This window comes from Taudactylus pleione, unplaced genomic scaffold (assembly GCF_031769625.1).
Source record: "Taudactylus pleione unplaced genomic scaffold, aTauple2 ptg001271l, whole genome shotgun sequence".
In the NCBI taxonomy this organism is placed as follows: domain Eukaryota; kingdom Metazoa; phylum Chordata; class Amphibia; order Anura; family Myobatrachidae; genus Taudactylus; species Taudactylus pleione.
In genome coordinates, this window is record NW_028285671.1 from 681,840 (window position 1) to 694,428 (window position 12,589).

Sequence of the window (12,589 nt, forward strand, 5' to 3'; positions counted from 1 at the left end):
CAGTATAGAAATGTAACAAATACCCAATTTGTCAGAAGTAATGGATAGCAATTCATGGCTCCAACAGTTGTATCCATGTGGTTACCCCCGCAATGGTGCGAAAAAGTAAAAACAGGAGACCTGATAATCAATTTCTAAATGGCATTGCAAAAGTGTCTTAGGGGTTGGATAGTCTTGACACAAACAATAGAATATATTCATTATTTAATTAACCAATCCTCTGCAAATACATCCACTTTACAGGGACTTTGACTTTAGTCCCGGAATTAGGCCTAAATAGAGGCAGATAAATGGAGACAAGACATGGAGACACCAAAAGGTCAGTCCTCTTCTTATCAGTTGTTTAATGAATGATATGAAGTGTTTCTAAATGCAAAAGTGTAAGCAGATGAGTGCAGCAGCAGGTTGTATTCACATGTGATTGTAGAACAAGCACTGGGGGCATAGGCCCCATTTCTCCCCATCCCCTTAAAGCCAAATGGCCCCCATTGAAGGGAAAAAACTGAATCTTCAGGTCCCCCTTCACCGATGCTAGTGGGACCCTTGGACATACTTGATCCCTTGAGCAAATTTGTTTTTTTTTTTTTTTTTTTTTTTTAAATGGTCTCCCTAATTTTAGTGGTATATGATTTATACTACCCCTAATGGCATTTGAGTTTTCTGTTCACTTCTTCCACATGTTACATGGCTATGTATGTGATGTAACAAGGTGGGAGTTTGTTCCCAATCCTGGTGTTGGATGGGAGCCTTTTGGCTCCAGGGATGTCAAAGATGGGCTTTCTGGCTCTGAGTTGATGGAGAGAAATAAGGCTCATGTGCCCAGTGCATTTTTACAGTTTCTTGGATGATTGGAGCCAGGGGTATAGCTATAGGGAGTGGTGCACTCCCCTAGGTCACTTCAGGCCTAACACCATGAAGATGCACTGCTGCAGCCAATAGGTTTTGCTTGGTACTGTGTAAAAATCTACCTTGCCCCAATACAGGGAAGCCATAGTTGGAGACAGTAGTGTAGTGCATAACCACAATCTCAAGAGCATCACAGGTCCTATATACTTTTTTTATTGAAGCCTTAAATCTATGCTCCAATCACCCAGGAGAGTGTAAAAGCATGTTTTGGAAATAAGCACCATTTCTCTTTAAACCACGAAAGCCAAAGACCCACCATCACAGAGAGCAGGGCTGCACCTGACAGAGCAGCCAAACAGCACCTTAGATTCAGGGTTTTCAGGCTCTCTTATGGCTCAAAGCTTGGGGTTGCGCTTCTGATTTGTTACTTATCAGACACAAGCAGCTACCTCACATAGAGAGACATTGATAATTGTTGAGGAACTCAATGGGTAGTATAAATCATATGCTATTACAATTAGTGAGAGCTTTTCTTTAATAAAAAAGAAATAAATCTATATATATATTATAATTTGCAGTACATATCATATGCTAACCACCCATAATTCAATGCTTAAATGTTAACTAAGCAAATAGATAGTGCGCACATTACTTTATTTATAAGCATAAAGTTTAGCTGCAAAATATTTTGCATATATTCAAATTATTTCACAGCTTGTACAGTTTAAGTGTAAATGAAGTAATATTTGCACTGTTTGCCCACTTAGCTGACTTTAAAAGATTAAATATATGGTGATTAGCATATGGTAAGTATTATAAATGTAAACACATATACGTTGATTTATAATGGTATATGATATAAAGTGGTTTATAAAAAGATTATTTTTGCTTTGTTCTCAAGTATGGTCGGCTCCTTGTGTCAGAGCTTGGGCTGGTAGTTAGAAACTGCAGCAGTAAATTAGGAGCCAGGTATCCAAGAGACAGAACTGCAACTCCCAACCAAACAGCAGATGCACCCCTATATTTCTGTCTTTTTCTCCTGTAAATGTTTTTTCATTTGGCCTGGTTCTATTTTTGCCCATCCTTTCCTCCTCCTCCTTAATCTATACTTTCATTTCTTTGATTCATTGTTACCAAAAGAGAGCAGAGGATTTCAATGTCATTTAGAGCCTTGGAGTTATTATTTTTTTTCAATTCATCTCTATGTTATCAATTAACATATGCAGACTTCTTTCCCTCCCTCTCTTTCTCTCTGGGTGCATGATTTGTGAATGCACTGCCTCCTGCAAGCCTCTGCCACACCCACAAGCCAACTGGCAGCCTTCCTTTCTTCATTTCTTGTCTCAGCAGTTAATCAGATAGTCTAAGACCTTAATTGGAATGTTAACAGTGTTTATGGAATGTTCACACTGTCCACGGAATGTTCAGAACTCTACGGAATATTCATACTGTCCACGGAATGTTCAGGAGTGGCTGCCATGCAGTCACCATGGCAATAGAATGTAAACAGTCAGCTAGCAGATTCTGCCACTATAACAACATTCTTCTATGATGTCACAATCTACTGCTGCTTATAACCATTGCACTTCCTCGGAGAAGCTTACTTGAGGGAGACAAACACCTCGAGATGCATCATATCACTGCTCGTTCTTGCAAATGGAGAAAATGAATGCCTCCAGCTGGTCCCAAGTTAAACAATGAGGAAAATTCAAGCATTGCAAACCTAAAATATATTTTCAAAAGATGACAGAAATTTTCTGAATAGATAATGTGAACTACTCTAGCAAATTTTGCCTCAGTATAGAAATGTAACAAATACCCAATTTGTCAGAAGTAATGGATAGCAATTCATGGCTCCAACAGTTGTATCCATGTGGTTACCCCCGCAATGGTGCGAAAAAGTAAAAACAGGAGACCTGATAATCAATTTCTAAATGGCATTGCAAAAGTGTCTTAGGGGTTGGATAGTCTTGACACAAACAATAGAATATATTCATTATTTAATTAACCAATCCTCTGCAAATACATCCACTTTACAGGGACTTTGACTTTAGTCCCGGAATTAGGCCTAAATAGAGGCAGATAAATGGAGACAAGACATGGAGACACCAAAAGGTCAGTCCTCTTCTTATCAGTTGTTTAATGAATGATATGAAGTGTTTCTAAATGCAAAAGTGTAAGCAGATGAGTGCAGCAGCAGGTTGTATTCACATGTGATTGTAGAACAAGCACTGGGGGCATAGGCCCCATTTCTCCCCATCCCCTTAAAGCCAAATGGCCCCCATTGAAGGGAAAAAACTGAATCTTCAGGTCCCCCTTCACCGATGCTAGTGGGACCCTTGGACATACTTGATCCCTTGAGCAAATTTGTTTTTTTTTGTTTTTGTTTTTTAAATGGTCTCCCTAATTTTAGTGGTATATGATTTATACTACCCCTAATGGCATTTGAGTTTTCTGTTCACTTCTTCCACATGTTACATGGCTATGTATGTGATGTAACAAGGTGGGAGTTTGTTCCCAATCCTGGTGTTGGATGGGAGCCTTTTGGCTCCAGGGATGTCAAAGATGGGCTTTCTGGCTCTGAGTTGATGGAGAGAAATAAGGCTCATGTGCCCAGTGCATTTTTACAGTTTCTTGGATGATTGGAGCCAGGGGTATAGCTATAGGGAGTGGTGCACTCCCCTAGGTCACTTCAGGCCTAACACCATGAAGATGCACTGCTGCAGCCAATAGGTTTTGCTTGGTACTGTGTAAAAATCTACCTTGCCCCAATACAGGGAAGCCATAGTTGGAGACAGTAGTGTAGTGCATAACCACAATCTCAAGAGCATCACAGGTCCTATATACTTTTTTTATTGAAGCCTTAAATCTATGCTCCAATCACCCAGGAGAGTGTAAAAGCATGTTTTGGAAATAAGCACCATTTCTCTTTAAACCACGAAAGCCAAAGACCCACCATCACAGAGAGCAGGGCTGCACCTGACAGAGCAGCCAAACAGCACCTTAGATTCAGGGTTTTCAGGCTCTCTTATGGCTCAAAGCTTGGGGTTGCGCTTCTGATTTGTTACTTATCAGACACAAGCAGCTACCTCACATAGAGAGAAATTGATAATTGTTGAGGAACTCAATGGGTAGTATAAATCATATGCTATTACAATTAGTGAGAGCTTTTCTTTAATAAAAAAGAAATAAATCTATATATATATTATAATTTGCAGTACATATCATATGCTAACCACCCATAATTCAATGCTTAAATGTTAACTAAGCAAATAGATAGTGCGCACATTACTTTATTTATAAGCATAAAGTTTAGCTGCAAAATATTTTGCATATATTCAAATTATTTCACAGCTTGTACAGTTTAAGTGTAAATGAAGTAATATTTGCACTGTTTGCCCACTTAGCTGACTTTAAAAGATTAAATATATGGTGATTAGCATATGGTAAGTATTATAAATGTAAACACATATACGTTGATTTATAATGGTATATGATATAAAGTGGTTTATAAAAAGATTATTTTTGCTTTGTTCTCAAGTATGGTCGGCTCCTTGTGTCAGAGCTTGGGCTGGTAGTTAGAAACTGCAGCTGTAAATTAGGAGCCAGGTATCCAAGAGACAGAACTGCAACTCCCAACCAAACAGCAGATGCACCCCTATATTTCTGTCTTTTTCTCCTGTAAATGTTTTTTCATTTGGCCTGGTTCTATTTTCGCCCATCCTTTCCTCCTCCTCCTTAATCTATACTTTCATTTCTTTGATTCATTGTTACCAAAAGAGAGCAGAGGATTTCAATGTCATTTAGAGCCTTGGAGTTATTATTTTATTTCAATTCATCTCTATGTTATCAATTAACATATGCAGACTTCTTTCCCTCCCTCTCTTTCTCTCTGGGTGCATGATTTGTGAATGCACTGCCTCCTGCAAGCCTCTGCCACACCCACAAGCCAACTGGCAGCCTTCCTTTCTTCATTTCTTGTCTCAGCAGTTAATCAGATAGTCTAAGACCTTAATTGGAATGTTAACAGTGTTTATGGAATGTTCACACTGTCCACGGAATGTTCAGAACTCTACGGAATATTCATACTGTCCACGGAATGTTCAGGAGTGGCTGCCATGCAGTCACCATGGCAATAGAATGTAAACAGTCAGCTAGCAGATTCTGCCACTATAACAACATTCTTCTATGATGTCACAATCTACTGCTGCTTATAACCATTGCACTTCCTCGGAGAAGCTTACTTGAGGGAGACAAACACCTCGAGATGCATCATATCACTGCTCGTTCTTGCAAATGGAGAAAATGAATGCCTCCAGCTGGTCCCAAGTTAAACAATGAGGAAAATTCAAGCATTGCAAACCTAAAATATATTTTCAAAAGATGACAGAAATTTTCTGAATAGATAATGTGAACTATTCTAGCAAATTTTGCCTCAGTATAGAAATGTAACAAATACCCAATTTGTCAGAAGTAATGGATAGCAATTCATGGCTCCAACAGTTGTATCCATGTGGTTACCCCCGCAATGGTGCGAAAAAGTAAAAACAGGAGACCTGATAATCAATTTCTAAATGGCATTGCAAAAGTGTCTTAGGGGTTGGATAGTCTTGACACAAACAATAGAATATATTCATTATTTAATTAACCAATCCTCTGCAAATACATCCACTTTACAGGGACTTTGACTTTAGTCCCGGAATTAGGCCTAAATAGAGGCAGATAAATGGAGACAAGACATGGAGACACCAAAAGGTCAGTCCTCTTCTTATCAGTTGTTTAATGAATGATATGAAGTGTTTCTAAATGCAAAAGTGTAAGCAGATGAGTGCAGCAGCAGGTTGTATTCACATGTGATTGTAGAACAAGCACTGGGGGCATAGGCCCCATTTCTCCCCATCCCCTTAAAGCCAAATGGCCCCCATTGAAGGGAAAAAACTGAATCTTCAGGTCCCCCTTCACCGATGCTAGTGGGACCCTTGGACATACTTGATCCCTTGAGCAAATTTTTTTTTTTTTTTTTTTTTTTTTAAATGGTCTCCCTAATTTTAGTGGTATATGATTTATACTACCCCTAATGGCATTTGAGTTTTCTGTTCACTTCTTCCACATGTTACATGGCTATGTATGTGATGTAACAAGGTGGGAGTTTGTTCCCAATCCTGGTGTTGGATGGGAGCCTTTTGGCTCCAGGGATGTCAAAGATGGGCTTTCTGGCTCTGAGTTGATGGAGAGAAATAAGGCTCATGTGCCCAGTGCATTTTTACAGTTTCTTGGATGATTGGAGCCAGGGGTATAGCTATAGGGAGTGGTGCACTCCCCTAGGTCACTTCAGGCCTAACACCATGAAGATGCACTGCTGCAGCCAATAGGTTTTGCTTGGTACTGTGTAAAAATCTACCTTGCCCCAATACAGGGAAGCCATAGTTGGAGGCAGTAGTGTAGTGCATAACCACAATCTCAAGAGCATCACAGGTCCTATATACTTTTTTTATTGAAGCCTTAAATCTATGCTCCAATCACCCAGGAGAGTGTAAAAGCATGTTTTGGAAATAAGCACCATTTCTCTTTAAACCACGAAAGCCAAAGACCCACCATCACAGAGAGCAGGGCTGCACCTGACAGAGCAGCCAAACAGCACCTTAGATTCAGGGTTTTCAGGCTCTCTTATGGCTCAAAGCTTGGGGTTGCGCTTCTGATTTGTTACTTATCAGACACAAGCAGCTACCTCACATAGAGAGACATTGATAATTGTTGAGGAACTCAATGGGTAGTATAAATCATATGCTATTACAATTAGTGAGAGCTTTTCTTTAATAAAAAAGAAATAAATCTATATATATATTATAATTTGCAGTACATATCATATGCTAACCACCCATAATTCAATGCTTAAATGTTAACTAAGCAAATAGATAGTGCGCACATTACTTTATTTATAAGCATAAAGTTTAGCTGCAAAATATTTTGCATATATTCAAATTATTTCACAGCTTGTACAGTTTAAGTGTAAATGAAGTAATATTTGCACTGTTTGCCCACTTAGCTGACTTTAAAAGATTAAATATATGGTGATTAGCATATGGTAAGTATTATAAATGTAAACACATATACGTTGATTTATAATGGTATATGATATAAAGTGGTTTATAAAAAGATTATTTTTGCTTTGTTCTCAAGTATGGTCGGCTCCTTGTGTCAGAGCTTGGGCTGGTAGTTAGAAACTGCAGCAGTAAATTAGGAGCCAGGTATCCAAGAGACAGAACTGCAACTCCCAACCAAACAGCAGATGCACCCCTATATTTCTGTCTTTTTCTCCTGTAAATGTTTTTTCATTTGGCCTGGTTCTATTTTCGCCCATCCTTTCCTCCTCCTCCTTAATCTATACTTTCATTTCTTTGATTCATTGTTACCAAAAGAGAGCAGAGGATTTCAATGTCATTTAGAGCCTTGGAGTTATTATTTTTTTTCAATTCATCTCTATGTTATCAATTAACATATGCAGACTTCTTTCCCTCCCTCTCTTTCTCTCTGGGTGCATGATTTGTGAATGCACTGCCTCCTGCAAGCCTCTGCCACACCCACAAGCCAACTGGCAGCCTTCCTTTCTTCATTTCTTGTCTCAGCAGTTAATCAGATAGTCTAAGACCTTAATTGGAATGTTAACAGTGTTTATGGAATGTTCACACTGTCCACGGAATGTTCAGAACTCTACGGAATATTCATACTGTCCACGGAATGTTCAGGAGTGGCTGCCATGCAGTCACCATGGCAATAGAATGTAAACAGTCAGCTAGCAGATTCTGCCACTATAACAACATTCTTCTATGATGTCACAATCTACTGCTGCTTATAACCATTGCACTTCCTCGGAGAAGCTTACTTGAGGGAGACAAACACCTCGAGATGCATCATATCACTGCTCGTTCTTGCAAATGGAGAAAATGAATGCCTCCAGCTGGTCCCAAGTTAAACAATGAGGAAAATTCAAGCATTGCAAACCTAAAATATATTTTCAAAAGATGACAGAAATTTTCTGAATAGATAATGTGAACTACTCTAGCAAATTTTGCCTCAGTATAGAAATGTAACAAATACCCAATTTGTCAGAAGTAATGGATAGCAATTCATGGCTCCAACAGTTGTATCCATGTGGTTACCCCCGCAATGGTGCGAAAAAGTAAAAACAGGAGACCTGATAATCAATTTCTAAATGGCATTGCAAAAGTGTCTTAGGGGTTGGATAGTCTTGACACAAACAATAGAATATATTCATTATTTAATTAACCAATCCTCTGCAAATACATCCACTTTACAGGGACTTTGACTTTAGTCCCGGAATTAGGCCTAAATAGAGGCAGATAAATGGAGACAAGACATGGAGACACCAAAAGGTCAGTCCTCTTCTTATCAGTTGTTTAATGAATGATATGAAGTGTTTCTAAATGCAAAAGTGTAAGCAGATGAGTGCAGCAGCAGGTTGTATTCACATGTGATTGTAGAACAAGCACTGGGGGCATAGGCCCCATTTCTCCCCATCCCCTTAAAGCCAAATGGCCCCCATTGAAGGGAAAAAACTGAATCTTCAGGTCCCCCTTCACCGATGCTAGTGGGACCCTTGGACATACTTGATCCCTTGAGCAAATTTGTTTTTTTTTTTTTTTAAATGGTCTCCCTAATTTTAGTGGTATATGATTTATACTACCCCTAATGGCATTTGAGTTTTCTGTTCACTTCTTCCACATGTTACATGGCTATGTATGTGATGTAACAAGGTGGGAGTTTGTTCCCAATCCTGGTGTTGGATGGGAGCCTTTTGGCTCCAGGGATGTCAAAGATGGGCTTTCTGGCTCTGAGTTGATGGAGAGAAATAAGGCTCATGTGCCCAGTGCATTTTTACAGTTTCTTGGATGATTGGAGCCAGGGGTATAGCTATAGGGAGTGGTGCACTCCCCTAGGTCACTTCAGGCCTAACACCATGAAGATGCACTGCTGCAGCCAATAGGTTTTGCTTGGTACTGTGTAAAAATCTACCTTGCCCCAATACAGGGAAGCCATAGTTGGAGACAGTAGTGTAGTGCAGTGCATAACCACAATCTCAAGAGCATCACAGGTCCTATATACTTTTTTTATTGAAGCCTTAAATCTATGCTCCAATCACCCAGGAGAGTGTAAAAGCATGTTTTGGAAATAAGCATCATTTCTCTTTAAACCACGAAAGCCAAAGACCCACCATCACAGAGAGCAGGGCTGCACCTGACAGGGCTGCACCTGACAGAGCAGCCAAACAGCACCTTAGTTTCAGGGTTTTCAGGCTCTCTTATGGCTCAATGCTTGGGGTTGCGCTTCTGATTTATTACTTATCAGACACAAGCAGCTACCTCACATAGAGAGACATTGATAATTGTTGAGGAACTCAATGGGTAGTATAAATCATATGCTATTACAATTAGTGAGAGCTTTTCTTTAATAAAAAAGAAATAAATCTATATATATATTATAATTTGCAGTACATATCATATGCTAACCACCCATAATTCAATGCTTAAATGTTAACTAAGCAAATAGATAGTGCGCACATTACTTTATTTATAAGCATAAAGTTTAGCTGCAAAATATTTTGCATATATTCAAATTATTTCACAGCTTGTACAGTTTAAGTGTAAATGAAGTAATATTTGCACTGTTTGCCCACTTAGCTGACTTTAAAAGATTAAATATATGGTGATTAGCATATGGTAAGTATTATAAATGTAAACACATATACATTGATTTATAATGGTATATGATATAAAGTGGTTTATAAAAAGATTATTTTTGCTTTGTTCTCAAGTATGGTCGGCTCCTTGTGTCAGAGCTTGGGCTGGTAGTTAGAAACTGCAGCAGTAAATTAGGAGCCAGGTATCCAAGAGACAGAACTGCAACTCCCAACCAAACAGCAGATGCACCCCTATATTTCTGTCTTTTTCTCCTGTAAATGTTTTTTCATTTGGCCTGGTTCTATTTTCGCCCATCCTTTCCTCCTCCTCCTTAATCTATACTTTCATTTCTTTGATTCATTGTTACCAAAAGAGAGCAGAGGATTTCAATGTCATTTAGAGCCTTGGAGTTATTATTTTTTTTCAATTCATCTCTATGTTATCAATTAACATATGCAGACTTCTTTCCCTCCCTCTCTTTCTCTCTGGGTGCATGATTTGTGAATGCACTGCCTCCTGCAAGCCTCTGCCACACCCACAAGCCAACTGGCAGCCTTCCTTTCTTCATTTCTTGTCTCAGCAGTTAATCAGATAGTCTAAGACCTTAATTGGAATGTTAACAGTGTTTATGGAATGTTCACACTGTCCACGGAATGTTCAGAACTCTACGGAATATTCATACTGTCCACGGAATGTTCAGGAGTGGCTGCCATGCAGTCACCATGGCAATAGAATGTAAACAGTCAGCTAGCAGATTCTGCCACTATAACAACATTCTTCTATGATGTCACAATCTACTGCTGCTTATAACCATTGCACTTCCTCGGAGAAGCTTACTTGAGGGAGACAAACACCTCGAGATGCATCATATCACTGCTCGTTCTTGCAAATGGAGAAAATGAATGCCTCCAGCTGGTCCCAAGTTAAACAATGAGGAAAATTCAAGCATTGCAAACCTAAAATATATTTTCAAAAGATGACAGAAATTTTCTGAATAGATAATGTGAACTACTCTAGCAAATTTTGCCTCAGTATAGAAATGTAACAAATACCCAATTTGTCAGAAGTAATGGATAGCAATTCATGGCTCCAACAGTTGTATCCATGTGGTTACCCCCGCAATGGTGCGAAAAAGTAAAAACAGGAGACCTGATAATCAATTTCTAAATGGCATTGCAAAAGTGTCTTAGGGGTTGGATAGTCTTGACACAAACAATAGAATATATTCATTATTTAATTAACCAATCCTCTGCAAATACATCCACTTTACAGGGACTTTGACTTTAGTCCCGGAATTAGGCCTAAATAGAGGCAGATAAATGGAGACAAGACATGGAGACACCAAAAGGTCAGTCCTCTTCTTATCAGTTGTTTAATGAATGATATGAAGTGTTTCTAAATGTAAAAGTGTAAGCAGATGAGTGCAGCAGCAGGTTGTATTCACATGTGATTGTAGAACAAGCACTGGGGGCATAGGCCCCATTTCTCCCCATCCCCTCAAAGCCAAATGGCCCCCATTGAAGGGAAAAAACTGAATCTTCAGGTCCCCCTTCACCGATGCTAGTGGGACCCTTGGACATACTTGATCCCTTGAGCAAATTTGTTTTTGTTTTTTTTTGTTTTTTAAATGGTCTCCCTAATTTTAGTGGTATATGATTTATACTACCCCTAATGGCATTTGAGTTTTCTGTTCACTTCTTCCACATGTTACATGGCTATGTATGTGATGTAACAAGGTGGGAGTTTGTTCCCAATCCTGGTGTTGGATGGGAGCCTTTTGGCTCCAGGGATGTCAAAGATGGGCTTTCTGGCTCTGAGTTGATGGAGAGAAATAAGGCTCATGTGCCCAGTGCATTTTTACAGTTTCTTGGATGATTGGAGCCAGGGGTATAGCTAGAGGGAGTGGTGCACTCCCCTAGGTCACTTCAGGCCTAACACCATGAAGATGCACTGCTGCAGCCAATAGGTTTTGCTTGGTACTGTGTAAAAATCTACCTTGCCCCAATCCAGGGAAGCCATAGTTGGAGACAGTAGTGTAGTGCATAACCACAATCTCAAGAGCATCACAGGTCCTATATACTTTTTTTATTGAAGCCTTAAATCTATGCTCCAATCACCCAGGAGAGTGTAAAAGCATGTTTTGGAAATAAGCACCATTTCTCTTTAAACCACGAAAGCCAAAGACCCACCATCACAGAGAGCAGGGCTGCACCTGACAGAGCAGCCAAACAGCACCTTAGATTCAGGGTTTTCAGGCTCTCTTATGGCTCAAAGCTTGGGGTTGCGCTTCTGATTTGTTATTTATCAGACACAAGCAGCTACCTCACATAGAGAGACATTGATAATTGTTGAGGAACTCAATGGGTAGTATAAATCATATGCTATTACAATTAGTGAGAGCTTTTCTTTAATAAAAAAGAAATAAATCTATATATATATTATAATTTGCAGTACATATCATATGCTAACCACCCATAATTCAATGCTTAAATGTTAACTAAGCAAATAGATAGTGCGCACATTACTTTATTTATAAGCATAAAGTTTAGCTGCAAAATATTTTGCATATATTCAAATTATTTCACAGCTTGTACAGTTTAAGTGTAAATGAAGTAATATTTGCACTGTTTGCCCACTTAGCTGACTTTAAAAGATTAAATATATGGTGATTAGCATATGGTAAGTATTATAAATGTAAACACATATACATTGATTTATAATGGTATATGATATAAAGTGGTTTATAAAAAGATTATTTTTGCTTTGTTCTCAAGTATGGTCGGCTCCTTGTGTCAGAGCTTGGGCTGGTAGTTAGAAACTGCAGCAGTAAATTAGGAGCCAGGTATCCAAGAGACAGAACTGCAACTCCCAACCAAACAGCAGATGCACCCCTATATTTCTGTCTTTTTCTCCTGTAAATGTTTTTTCATTTGGCCTGGTTCTATTTTCGCCCATCCTTTCCTCCTCCTCCTTAATCTATACTTTCATTTCTTTGATTCATTGTTACCAAAAGAGAGCAGAGGATTTCAATGTCATTTAGAGCC